Genomic DNA, 15323 nt, shown 5'->3' on the forward strand with positions numbered 1-15323 from the left:
CTGCATTACTTTCTCTACCATTGCATAGTGGGGGTGCTCTTCTCCAATATTTTGTCGGCATTCTACAAGAGAAACAAGAAGACACATCACAAGTTTAGCATGCAGTATATGAAACTTTAAACCGGTTCAGTAGTAAGGTCAATAGGATAACAACATGAAACAAACATATATCTATGTACTATGGTCATTGTATTGTCTATATCATTCTAGTTTGTGTTGCCAAATCAAGATAGAGACACAATTCAAATCATATCCGTTTAAGACAAAGCAACATACACATAATATAAGTGTGGGAAATGATACGTCCATTTTGCATCATGCTTTTTATATTGATATTTATTGCATTATGGGCTGTTATTACACATTATATCACAATACTTATGCCTTTTCTGTCTTATTTTTGCAAGGTTTACATAAAGAGGGAGAATGTCGGCAGCTGGAATTCTGGACTGGAAAGGAGCAAATATTAGAGACCTATTCTGAACAACTCCAAAAGTCCCTAAACTTCACGGAGAGTATTTTTGGAATATATAAAAAATATTGGGCAAAAAAAGCACCAGAGGGGGGCCACCTGCCAGCCACAAGGGTGGAAGGCGTGCCCTACCCCCTGGGCACGCCCTCCGTCCTTGTGGGCCCCCTGACAGGCCCCCGTTCTGCTATATGGTGTGTTTTGACCTGGAAAAAATCAGAAGGAAGCTTTCAGGATGAAGCGCCACCGTCTCGAGGCGGAACCTGGGCAGAACCAATCTAGGGCTCCGGCGGAGCTGTTCTGCCGGGGAAACTTCCCTCCAGGAGGGGGAAATTGAAGCCATCGCCATCACCAACTATCCTCTCATCGAGAGGGGATGAATCTCCATCAACATATTCACCAGCATCATGTCCTCTCAAACCCTAGTTCATCTCTTGTATCCGATCTTTGTCTCAAAACCTCAGAATGGTACATGTGAGTTGCTAGTAGTTTTGATTACTCCTTGTAGTTGATGCTAGTTGGTTTATCCGGTGGAAGATTATATTTTCAGATCCCTAATGATAATTAATACTCCTCTGATCTTGATCATGAATATGCTTTGTGAGTAGTTATGTTTGTTCGTGAGGACATGGGAGAAGTCTTGTTATAAGTAATCATGTGAATTTTGTATTCGTTCGATATTTTGATGAGATGTATGTTGTCTTTCCTCTAGTGGTGTTATGTGAACGTCGACTAGATGACACTTCACCATGATTTTGGCCTAGGGAAATGCATTGGGAAGTAGTAAGTAGATGATAGGTTGCTAGAGTGACAGAAGCTTAAACCCTAGTTTATGCGTTGCTTCGTAAGGGGTTGATTTGGATCCATATGTCTCATGCTATGGTCAGGTTTACCTTAATACTTCTTTCGTAGTTGAGGATGATTGCGAGAGGGGTTAATCATAAGTGGGAGGCTTGTCCAAGGAAGGGAAGCGCCCAAGCACCAGTCCACCCACATATCAAATTATCAAAGTAACGAACCTGAATCATATGATCATGATGAAAACTAACTTGACAGTAGTTCCCATGTGTCCTCGGGAGCGCTTTGCTTTATATAAGAGTTCGTCTAGGCTTGTACTTTTCCACAAAAAGGATTGGGCCACCTTGCTGCACCTTAGTTACTTTTGTTACTTGTTACCCGTTATGAATTATCTTATCACACAACTATTTGTTACCTATAATGTCAGTGCTTGCAGAGAATACCTTGCTAAAAACCGCTTGTCATTTCCTTCTGCTCCTCGTTGGGTTCGACACTCTTACTTATCGAAAGGACTGCGATAGACCCCCTATACTTGTGGGTCATCAAGACTCTTTTCTGGCGCCGTTGCTGGGGAGTGAAGCACCTTTGGTAAGTAAACATTTATATAGTGTGCTGAAATTTACTGTTACTTGTTACTATGGAAAGTAATCCTTTGAGGGGCTTGTTCGGGGTATCTTCACCTCGACCGAAAGAGCAAAGATTTGCCCCTCAACCTACTACACCTACTGAAAAAAATTATTATGAAATTCCTTCGGGTATGATAGAGAAACTGCTAGCTAATCCTTATGCAGGAGATGGAACATTACACCCTGATATGCACCTAATCTATGTGGATGAAGTTTGTGGATTATTTAAGCTTGCAGGTATGCCCGAGGATGTTGTCAAGAAGAAGGTCTTCCCTTTATGTTTGAAGGGAAAGGCATTGACATGGTATAGGCTATGTGATGATATTGGATCATGGAACTACAACCGACTGAAATTGGAATTTCATCAAAAGTTTTATCTTATGCATCTGGTTCATCGTGATGGAATTATATATATAATTTTTGGCCTCGTGAAGGACAAAGTATCGCTCTAGCTTGGGGGATGCTTAATTCAATGTTATATTCATGCCCCAATCATGAGCTCTCAAGAGAAATTTTTATTCAAAATTTTTATGGTCGGCTTTCTCATAATGATCGATCCATGCTCGATACTTCTTATACTGGTTCTTTTATGAAGAAGGATATTGACTTCAATGGGATTTATTGGAAACAATTAAACGCAACTCTGAAGATTGGGAACTCGGCGAAGGTAATGAGTCAGGTATAAACCTGAAGGAAATATGCCCTAGAGGCAATAATAAAGTTGTTATTTATATTTCCCTATATCATGGTAAATGTTTATTATTCATGCTAGAATTGTATTAACTGGAAACTTGGTACATGTGTGGATACATAGACAAAACACGGTGTCCCTAGTAAGCCTCTACTAGACTAGCTCATTAATCAAAGATGGTTCAATTTCCTAAAGGTAGACATGTGTTATCATTTGATGAACGGGATCACATCATTAGGAGAATGATGTGATGGACAAGATCCATCCGTTAGCTTAGCATTATGATCATTTAGTTTCATTGCTATTGCTTTCTTCATGACTTATACATGTTCCTATGACTATGAGATTATGCAACTCCCGAATACCGAAGGAACACCTTGTGTGCTATCAAATGCCACAATGTAACTGGGTGATTATAAAGATGCTCTACAGGTGTCTCTGATGGTGTTTGTTGAGTTGGCATAGATCGAAATTAGGATTTGTCACTCCGTCTATCGGAGAGGTATCTATGGGCCCTCTCAGTAATGCACATCACTATAAGCCTTGCAAGCAATGTGACTAATGAGTTAGTTACGAGATTATGCATTACGGAACGAGTAAAGAGACTTGCCGGTAACGATATTGAACTAGGTATGTGGATACCAATGATCGAATCTCGGGCAAGTAACATATTGATGACAAAGGGAATGACGTATGTTGTTATGCGGTTTGACCGATAAAGATCTTTGTAGAATATGCAGGAGCCAATATGAGCATCCAGGTTCTTCTATTGGTTATTGACCGGAGATGTGTCTCAGTCATGTCTACATAGTTCTCGAACCCGTAAGGTCCGCACGCTTAAAGTTCGATGATGATTTGTATTATGAGTTATGTGATTTGATGAACGAAGTTTGTTCGGAGTCCTGGATGAGATCACGAACCTGACGAGGTGTGTCGAAATAGTCTAGAGGTAAAGATTCATATGTAGGACGATAGTATTTGGACACCAGAAGTGTTTCCGGGGTACCGGGTACGTATCGGGTCACCGGAAAGGGGTTCCGGGCACCCCCGGCCAAGATATGGGCCTTATTGGGCCTAGGGCGGGACAGACCAGCCCCTAGTGGGATGGTGTGCCCCATACATGGCCTAATAGGGGGGAGAAAGGAAATGGAGAGGAGAGAAAGCAAATGGGGCAATTCAGCCTCCCCTTTCCTTCTCTCCCCCTCCTCTTTCCTTCTCCCTCCAGAAAACATGGAAAGGGGGGAGATGAATAGGATTAGGCCCCAAGTAGGATTCCTCCTACTTGGGCATGCCTCCTGCTGCTCCCTCCCCCTCCCACCTATATATATATATATGCAAAGCCCTGGACTGGTAACTTCATCATCATCATCGCCACGCCGTCGTGCTGACAGAACTCTCCCTTGTCCTCAACTAGATCAAGAGCTCAAGGGACGTCATCGAGCTGAATGTGTGCTAAACACGGAGGTGCCGTACGTTCGGTGCTAGGATCGGTTGAATCGCGAAGATGTTTGACTACATCAACCGTGTTACTAAACGCTTCCGCTTTCGGTCTACGTGGGTACGTGGACACACTCTCCCCTCTCTTTGCTATGCATCTCCTAGATAGATCTTGCGTGATCATAGGAATTTTTGAAATACTGCGTTCCCCAACAGTGGTATAAGAGCCAGGTCTATGTGTATATCTTATATGCACGAGTAGAAGACAAAGAGTTGTGGGCGATAATAGTCATAATGCTTACCGCCAATGTCTTACTTTGATTCACTGGTATTGTTGGATGAAGCGGCCTGGACTGACATTACATGACCGCGTTTATGAGACTGGTTCTACCGACATGCTTCACACACAGGTGGTTGGCGGGTGTTTGTTTCTCCAACTTTAGTTGAATCAAGTTTGACTACGGCCGGTCCTTATTGAAGGTTAAAACAACACACTTGATGAAAAATCGTTGTGGTTTTGATGCGTAGGTAAGAACGGTTCTTGCTAGAAGCCCGTAGCAGCCACGTAAAACCTGCAACAACAAAGTAGAGGACGTCTAACTTGTTTTTGCAGGCCATGTTGTGATGTGATATGGTTAAGACATGATAAGATATAAATTGTTGTATGATATGATCATGTTTTGTAAAAGTTATTGGCAACTAGCAGGAGCCTTATGGTTGTCTCTTTATTGCATAACATGCATGCACCATATAATTGTTTTACTTTGTCGCTATGCGATAGCAATAGTTGGCGAGACGACCATGTGATGACATGTTGATAGAGATCAAGATGATGGAGAACATAGTGTCATGCCGGTGACGATGGAGATCATGACGGTACTTTGAAGATGGAGATCAAAGGCACAAGATGATAATGGCCATATCATGTCACATATTTTGATTGCATGTGATTTTTTTATTTTATGCATCTTATTTTGCTTAGTATGACGGCAGCATTATGAGATGATCCCTTACTAAAATTTCAAGGTATAAGTGTTCTCCCTGAGTATGCACTGTTGCGATAGTTCGTCGTGCCGAGACACCACGTGATGATCGGGTGTGATAAGCTCTATGTTCACATACAACGGGTGCAAGCCAGTTTTGCACGTGCAGAATACTCGGGTTAAACTTGATGAGCCTAGCATATGCAGATATGGCCTTAGAACACTGAGACCGAAAGGTCGAACGTGAATTATATAGTAGATATGATCAACATAGAGATGTTCACCATTGAAAACTACTCCATCTCACGTGATGATCAGACATGGTTTAGTTAATATGGATCACATTATCATTTAGATGACTAAAGAGATGTCTATCTAAGTGGGAGTTCTTAAGTAATATGACTAATTGAAATTTAATTTATCATGAACTTAGTCCTGATAATATTTGCTAATTATGTTGCAGATAAATAGCTCGTGTTATAGCTCCCCGTTTATTTTTGATACGTTCCTAGAGAAAAATAAGTTGAAAGATGATAGTAGTAATGATGCGGAGTGGATCCGTGATCTGAGGATTATCCTCATTGTTGCACAGAAGAATTATGTCCTTGGTACATCGCTAGGTGACAGACCTTTTGCAGGAGCAGATGCAGACGTTATGAACATTTGGCAAGCTTGGTATGATGAGTACTTGATAGTTTAGTGCGCCATGCTTTATGGCTTAGAACTAGGACTTCAAAAATGTTTCGAACGCCACGGAGCATATAAGATGTTCCAAGGGCTGAAATTGGTATTTCAGACTCATGCCCAAGTCGAGAGGTATGAGACCTCTGGCAAGTACTTTGCCTATAGGATTGACGAGAATAGCTCAACCAGTGAGCATGTGCTCAGAATGTCTGAGTACTACAATCGGGTGAATCATGTGGGAGTTAATCTTCCAGATAAGATAATGATTGGCAGAGTTCTCTAGTCACTATCACCAAGTTACTGGAACTTCGTGATGAACTATAATATGCAAGGGATGGAAAAGACAATTCCCGAACTCTTCGCAATGCTAAAGGTTGCAGAGTAGAAATCAAAAAGGAGCATTAAGTGTTGGTGGTTAACAAGACAACTAGTTTCAAGAAAAATGGCAAAGGTAAGAAGGGTAACTTCTAGAAGAATAGCAAGCAAGTTTCTACTCCCGGGAAGAAGCCCAAGTCTGGTCCTAGGCCTGAAACTAAGTGCTTCTACTGGAAAGGGACTGGTCACTAGAAGCGGAACTGCCCCAAGTATTTGGCGGATAAGAAGGATGGCAAAGTGAACAAAGGTATATTTGATATGCATGTTATTGATGTGTATTTTACTAGCGTTCATAGTAACCCCATGGTATTTGATAATGGTTCAGTTGCTAAGATTAGTAACTCGAAACAGGATTTACAGAATGAACACAGACTAGTAAAGGGCGAGGTGACAATGTGTGTCGGAAGTGATTCCAATGTTGATAAGATCACCATCACACACTCCATCTACCTTCAGGATTAGTGTTGGACCTAAATAAATGTTATTTGGTGTTTGCATTGAGCATCAATATGATTGGATCATGTTTATTGCAATACAGTTATTCATTTAAGTTAGAGAATAATTGTTGTTCTGTTTACATGAATAAAACCTTCTATGGTCATACACCCAATGTAAATGGTTTATTGAATATCGATCGTAGTGATACACATATTCATAACATTGATGCCAAAAGATGAAAGTTGATAATGATAGTGCAACATATCTGTGGCACTGCCGTTTAGGTCATATTGGTGTAAATCGCATGAAAAAACTCCATGCGGATGTACTTTTGGAATCACTTGATGCTTGCGAACCATGCCTCATGTGCAAGATGAATAAGACTCTGTTCTCTGGAACAATGGAGCGAGCCACTGACTTATTGGAAATAATACATACCGATGTATGCGGTCCGATGAGTGTTGAGGCTCGTGGGGTATCGTTATTTTCTAACCTTCACAGTTGATTTGAGCAGATATAGGTATATCTACTTAAAGAAACACAAGTCTGAATCATTTTGAAAAGTTCAAAGAATTTCACAGTGAAGTTGAGAATCATCGTAACAAGAAAATAAAGTTTCTATGATCTGATCGCGGAGGCGAATATTTGAGTTACGAGTTTGGCCTTCATTTAAAACAATGTGGTATAGTTTCACAACTCACGCCACCTGGAACACCACAACGTAATGGTGTGTCCGGACGTCGTAACCATACTTTATTAGATATGGTGCGATCTATGATGTCTCTTACCAATTTACCATTATCGTTTTGGGGTTATGCATTAGAGACAGCTGCATTCACGTTACATAGGGCACCATCTAAATCCGTTGAGATGACAGTGTGTGAACTATGGTTTGGCAAGAAACCAAAGTTGTCATTTCTTAAAGTTTGGGGTTGCGATGCTTATGTGAAAAAGTTTCAAACTGATAAGCTTGAACCCAAACCGGAGAAGTGCGTCTTCATAGGATACCCAAAAGAAACTATTGGGTACACCTTCTATCAAAGATCCGAAGGCAAGATATTTATCACTTAAGATGGATCCTTTCTAGAGAAGGAGTTTCTCTCGAAAGAAGTGAGTGGGAGGAAAGTAGAACTTGGTGAGGTAATTGTACCTTCTCCCGAATTGGAAAATAGTTCATCGTAGAAATCAGTTCCAGTGATTCCTACACCAATTAGTGAGGAAGCTAATGATGATGATCATGAAACTTTAGATCAAGTTACTACTGAACCCCGTAGGTCAACCAGAGTACGGTTCGCACTAGAGTGGTAAGGTAATCCTATTCTGGAAGTCATGTTACTAGACCATGACGAACCTACGAACTATGAGGAAGCGATGATGAGCCTAGATTCCACGAAATGGCTTGAGGCCATGAAATCTGAGATGGGATCCATGTATGAGAACAAAGTATGGACTTTGATTGACTTGCCCGATGATCGGCGAGACATTGAGAATAAATGGATCTTCAAGAGGAAGACGGACGCTGATTGTAGTGTTACTATCTACAAAGCTCGAATTGTTGCAAAAAGGTTTTTGACAAGTTCAAGGTGTTGACTACGATGAGATTTTCTCACTCGTATCGATGCTTAAAGTCTGTCCGAATCATGTTAGCAATTGCCGTTTTTTATGAAATCTGGCAAATGGATGTCAAAATTGTATTCCTTAATGGATTTATTAAAGAAGAGTTGTATATGATGCAACCAGAAGGTTTTCTCAATCCTAAAGGTGCTAACAAAGTGTGCAAGCTCCAGCAATCCATCTATGGACTGGTGCAAGCATCTCGGAGTTGGAATATACGCTTTGATGAGTTGATCAAAGCATATAGTTTTATACAGACTTGTGGTGAAGCTTGTATTTACAAGAAAGTGAGTGGGAGCACTACAACCTTTCTGATAGGTATATGTGAATGACATACTGTTGATCGGAAATGATGTAGAATTTTCTGGAAAGCATAAAGGAGTGTCTAAAAGGAGTTTTTCAAAGAAATACCTCGGTGTAGATACTTACATATTCGGCATCAAGATCTATAAAGATAGATCAAGACACTTGATAAGACTTTCGATGAGTACATACCTTGATAAGATTTTGAAGGAGTTCAAAATGGATCAATCAAAGAAGGAGTTCTTGCCTAAGTTGTAAGGTATGAATTTGAGTAAGACTCAAAACCTGACCACGGCAGAAGATAGAGAGAGAATGAAAGTCATTCCCTATGCCTCAGCCATAGGTTCTATAAATTATGCCATGCTGTATACCAGACCTATTGTGTACTTTGCCATGAGTTTGGCAAAGGGGGTACAATAGTGATCCAAGAGTAGATCACTGGACAGTGGTAAAAATTATCCTTAGAGGACTAAGGAAATATTTCTCGGTTGTGGAGGTGATAAAGAGTTCATTGTAAAGAGTTACGTCGATGCAAGCTTTAACACTGATCTGGATGACTCTGAGTCTCAATCTGGATTACATATTAAAACTGGGAGCAATTAGCTAGAGTAGCTCCATGCAGAGCATTGTAGACATAGAAATTTGCAAAAATACATACGGATCTGAATGTGGCAGACCCGTTGACTAAACTTCTCTCATAAGCAAAACATGATCACACCTTAGTACTCTTTGGGTGTTAATCACATGGCAATGTGAACTAGATTATTGACTCTAGTAAACCCTTTGGGTGTTGGTCACGTGGTGATGTGAACTATTGGTGTTAAATCACATGGCGATGTGAACTAGATTATTGACTCTAGTGCAAGTGGGAGACTGAAGGAAATATGCCCTAGAGGCAATAATAAAGTTGTTATTTATATTTCCTTATATCATGATAAATGTTTATTATTCATGCTAGAATTGTATTAACCGGAAACTTGATGCATGTGTGGATTAGTGGATACTTAGACAAAACACATTGTCCCTAGTAAGCCTCTACTAGACTGGCTTGTTAATCAAAGATGGTTCAGTTTCCTAACCGTAGACATGTGTTGTCATTTGATGAATGGGATCACATCATTAGGAGAATGATGTGATGGACAAGATCCATCCGTTAGCTTAGCATTATGATGGACATGTGTGAATACATAGACAAATAGAGTGTCACTAGTATGCCTCTACTTGACTAGCTCATTGATCAAACATGGTTATGTTTCCTAACCATAGACATGTGTTGTCATTTGATGAACGGGATCAAATCATTAGTAGAATGATGTGATGGAAGGGACCCAATCGTTAGCTTGGCATTATGATTGTTAGTTTTATTGCTATTGCTTACTTCATGACTTATACATGTTCCTCTAACTATGAGATTATGCAACTCCCGAATTTCGGAGGAACACCTTGTGTGCTATCAAACGTCACAACGTAACTGGGTGATTATAAAGATGCTCTATAGGTGTCTTTGATGGTGTTTGTTGAGTTGGAATAGATCGAGATTTGGATTTGTCAATCCATGTATCGGAGAGGTATCTCTGGGCCCTCTTGATAATGCACATCACTATAAGCCTTGCAAGCAATGTGACTAATGAGTTAGTTACGGGATGATGCATTACAGAATGAGTAAAGAGACTTGCCGGTAACGAGACTGAACTAGGTATGTGGATACCGATGATCGAATCTCGAGCAAGTAACATACCAATGAGAAAGGGAATGACGTATGTTGTTATGCGGTTTGACCGATAAAGATCTTCATGGAATATGTAGGAGCCAATATGAGCATCCAGGTTCCACTATTGGTTATTAATCGGAGATGTGTCTCGGTCATGTATACATAGTTCTCGAACCCGTAGCGTCTGCACGCTTAATGTTCGATGATGATTTGTATTATGAGTTATGTGATTTGATGACCAAAGTTTGTTCAGAGTACCGGATGAGATCACGGACATGACGAGGAATCTTGAAATGGTCGAGAGGTAAAGATTCATATATAGTGTTTCGGGGGTACCGGGTACGTATCGGGTCACTGGAAAGGGGTTCCGGGTACCCCCGCCCAAGATATGGGCCTTATTGGGACTAGGGTGGGACAGACCAGCCCCTAGCGGGCTGGTGCGCCCCATACATAGCCGAATAGGGGCGGAGAAAGGAAAGGGAGAGGAGAGAAAGGAAAGAGGGCAATTCGGCCTCCCCTTTCCTTCTCTCCCCCTCCTCTTTCCTTCTCCCTCCGGAAAACATGGAAAGGGGGATGCCGAACAATATTAGGCCCCAAGTAGGATTCCTCCTACTTGGGGCACGCCTCCTGCTACTCCCTCCCCCTCCCACCTATATATATATGTGGGGGGGGCACCGCTAGAACACACAACAAGTCTTCTCTTAGCCGTGTGCGGTGCCCCCTCCATAGTTACACACCTCGGTCATATTGTCGTAGTGCTTAGGCGAAGCCCTGCGCCGGTAACTTCATCATCACAGTTGCCACGCCGTCATGCTGACGGAACTCTCCCTCGTCCTCAACTGGATCAAGAGCTCGAGGGACGTCATCAAGCCGACCGTGTGCTGAACACGGAGGTGCCATACGTTCGGTGCTAGGATCGGTTAAATCGCGAAGATGTTCGACTACATCAACCGCGTTACTAAATGCTTCCGCTTTCGGTCTACAAGGGTATGTGGAAACACTCTACCCTCTCGTTGCTATGCATCTCCTAGATAGATCTTGCATGATCATAGGAAATTTTTGAAATATTGCGTTCCCCAACAAAACCTTATGTTTGATTGTGTTAAATCTTTTATGGATACCGATGCTTTTCGTGATTTTAGCAGTAAATATGGACTTGACTCTGAGATAGTAGCTTCTTTCTGTGAATCATTTGATACTCATGTTAATCTCCCTAAGGAGAAGTGGTTTAAATATCATCCTCCCATTGAAGTGAAAGTAGTAGAACCTATTAAAATTGAAGAAGAAACTATTACTCATAATGTTGGTCCTATTGTTCCTACTGCTTATATTGAGAAACCACACTGGTATATACAGGTGCTATACAAATGGTTTTTAACCCCTTTCCACGATGGCATTTGGAACCGTCGCCAAGTGAGTGTGGGCGATCCTTCCCACACGACCCAAAAACCGTCGGGGATAGGCCCTCCTGGGACACATGGTTGGGGCAAAATAATTTCGTGTGCGATTGGGCGAGGCATCGAAACCCAATCATTTCCGTTAGTATGTACATCCCACATGGTGAATCCCAGAAAAACATTTCCGTTTGTATGTATATCACACATAGTCAATCCAAGGAATACATTTCTGTTCTTATGTACATCCCACACAGTCAATCTAGGGAAAACGTTTCCGTTCATATGTATATCACACACAGTCAATCCAAGGAATACATTTCCGTTCTTATTTACAACCCACACAGTCAATCCAGGGAAAACGTTTCCGTTCATATGTACATCCCACACAGTTTTATGTGTAGGCTCGTGTATGAAAGGTGTAACTATGACACACGCTCTGCCTTGGTTAACTATTTGCTTTTATCAACTACATCACACACGATTTGATGAAGAAAATTGTGTGGCATTGGGCTATCCATCACAAGCGCTTTTACTGCTAGAACTGTTTGCAAAGTTCCATGACACATTTAATAGGTTTATTAGTTTACAATTAATGATTCTAGTATTACACAAATTCACATTTCATATAGAACAACTATTTTCCAATTTCATATCAGGCACATAAATATATAATAACATCACAGTATGATAGCTACATGAAAACAACACAGTACAACATATAGCTAGTTCAACTTCATAAGAACAATATTAGAACAATATATTCATTTCCCTAATCAAGATCATCCAAGCTCGTCTTATCCACCTCTGCTTTCAGTTTAGTAAGAACCTGTTTTGCACTGGCCAACTGGGAAAGTGCTTCCTCCTTCGCCAACACCATCTTAGCAAAGTATGATTTAAAAATCTAAGCTCATTCCCTACATTCCTCTTTTTACCCCGCATCTTCAAATATTCTTCAACGTTGACAACACTTTATCTAAGCCTACATCTGTTCTCTTCCTCATATATGCTCCAGAGCTTTGATAGACACATCTTCAAAGACTGTGGCCACTCTTGATCAACCCACTCCAAGTAAGAACACTTCCGTTCATCCTATAATATTTAAAACTAGATCAGTAACAATTGTAGGGGAAGTGGGTTTATAGCAACATAGAAAATCACCAATGCTTATTTTGAAAAACTGAAGAAACATGTTAATTATGACATATCTTCTCAAAAAGATCAATGTGCAAATGAATTAATTGCTACTGAGACAACAACCTAATTCTAAAACATCAGAAGCTAAAATTAACTACAAAACACTACAAGTTCTTACTCATATACACTAAATAACAAATTGAACATTTTATGAGGAAGGTAAATATAACTGCAATAGCATAGGAACAATGTTTGGATGACAGCAAATTGATACTAATAGGTGTGTACATGCACAAAATTAGTAACATGTATGGAAAAACTGGTGTAAAGACAACTGTTGCTACATCTCGCACCGGTGCCCTACACTGGTGAGCCGATGCAATGGAAAAAAATCAGGGACCCGGACTCCAGAGCACCTGGTTGCTCCGATGCCTAGTTCCTTCATGCCATAAAGATTTAGTATTTTACTCCTTGGCTGCTCGGATGTGTGGACCAAAGTTGGCTGCACAAACTGCTAAAGTGGTGCCAAATAATTTTCTAATGGCACCGCTGATGAGATGGCAACAATTTTAGATACTAGGTACAAACTGTGACACTGTCTTAGGATGCGTTTGGTTGAAGGTGTGGTATGAATGGGTTGGACCGTGATAGTGTCTGAATCTCATCTAACAAATGATTTGTAACAACGAAAGAGGGTCTAACCTTCTCTGCACATGACAGAAACTTCCTCCCACTATCCACAGATTCAAATGCAAGTAGCTTCACGCATGGAGATTGATGGTGACAACGAGCAGATAGATCATCAGCCACCCGCTCCATTCGTTGCCACTGATGGTACTAGGGAGCTATAAGAGGAAGAAATGACTCAAATCGATCGTCAGGTAAAAATCCTTCATTCCAAGTCAAAGATCAAGAGAGAGAAGAGAGGCATACCTGGGTGGTGAAGGAGTCGTCGCCAGAGGAGGAAGCACTGGAGAGGTCTTTGAAGAAGACCATGGCGACCCCGGCGGTTGGATGCGAGACGGCAAGAGCGAGGAAGAAAGCGAGGAAGCGGCTATAGCTTAGGAAGGAAGGAAGGAAGGAGGAAACAGGGGAAATATGACTTGTGGTCAGGGAGAAAAGGGGTGGGGAAGGGGGGAGGGGGCGGGGGTAGATATTTTGGCGGTAGGCCAAAATTTTGGAAATGTGGAGGGAAACTTTGCGCGCGGTGCCGCCGGACCATTCACTTTGAATGATTCTGTGCATCGCAAACGATTCTTCTGCTTTACACGCATTGATGAGTTTATAATTCAAATTTTGGTGGAAATTTCCCCGGGTACGTCATTGCATAATTTAACATCGCTTGCTAATTTGGGAACACAAAAGAGCGTACAGCAGACATACCACACTTACTGAATTGACAAAGTAATTAAACAGAGGCAGCTCACCTAAACATTGCTCTAACAAAAGACCAGCATTAAAAACAAAGCCTAAGTACGCATAATTTTAACAAATCCGACGCCGCTTTGACCTATGCATCGCCGGTGTTAGATGAGACGTCGATGACTTGTCCTGGCGACATGCTGCCATTGGTGGACTCCGTGTCCCCCTGTTGAAGTCGACCGGGTCGTCGTCCTCATCCTCGTCCTTGGTGCCTCCCTCAAGGTTGTAGTACTCGTAGTAGTGCCTGCGCCAGAGCTTGCGTTGGTACTCCACCGCTGATTCCTCGACGGATAGACTCTTCTCTACCTCGACCTCGGCCACACGCAACTCCTCCTCCCGACGCTCCTCGATCACCGCGCCTCCTGCATCTCTAGCCCCCGCTCTGTGACCTCATGAGGAAGCAGGTGCTCCATGGCCACCGCCGCCTTTTCGGATGTGGGTTGCATGCTGGATTCCGAGGTGGCCTGGAATACCTTCGCGTGTGCATCCTTGATCTTGGCGTGGATGGCCTCGACCCGGGCCAGGGCGACATCGTCGGCATGCATGGCAGCTCGAGTGCTCTCGGCAGAAGCGGCTGCGCTCAATGCAGATGCGATGGCACTCTCTGCGTAGGCGGCAGCACTCTCGGCGCAGGCGGCGACGCTCGGGGTGACACGGCCATTGTACGAGCCTTCACGAAGCGTTTCCACGGCATCATATTTGCAAGAAGGGGTGCGGGAATGGGGACCGGGATTCATGGATTTGGGGGTTGCCGACACTGGAGCAGACGAACCAGCGAGGCTTAAGGAGGAAGACTGAAATAGACCTAGATATTTTCACCGCAAATGGTTCGTACAAAACAACTACATGTGATGTTGTAGATATTTTTTATTAGCTGTGAAAGACGAATTTAGAGTAAAGTGGCAACGGATGGTGTTTTAAATGTACGAGAAAATTTGTAGTACTAATACAACTGTCATTTCAAATTTTGGAAAATTTCAGGGGTCATTTGACCTTTTAAGACATTTAAGTGATTTTCTAGCCATTTAATGACCATAATTGAAATTTGAACTACATGTACATGCAATAGCTAACCATAACGGTTTGAAAAATCATATTTTGTGTACTTGTGTGCAATTTAATTCCATGTGCAGTAAATTGGAAGGAATTTTCAAATATATTGGTCTAATGGCAATGACACAATTAAGCATGGAGTGCCATGGCATTTAAATTCCAAAAAAATTAAAAAAAATATTAGAAAC

This window comes from Triticum urartu, chromosome 4 (assembly GCF_003073215.2).
Source record: "Triticum urartu cultivar G1812 chromosome 4, Tu2.1, whole genome shotgun sequence".
NCBI classification, from domain to species: domain Eukaryota; kingdom Viridiplantae; phylum Streptophyta; class Magnoliopsida; order Poales; family Poaceae; genus Triticum; species Triticum urartu.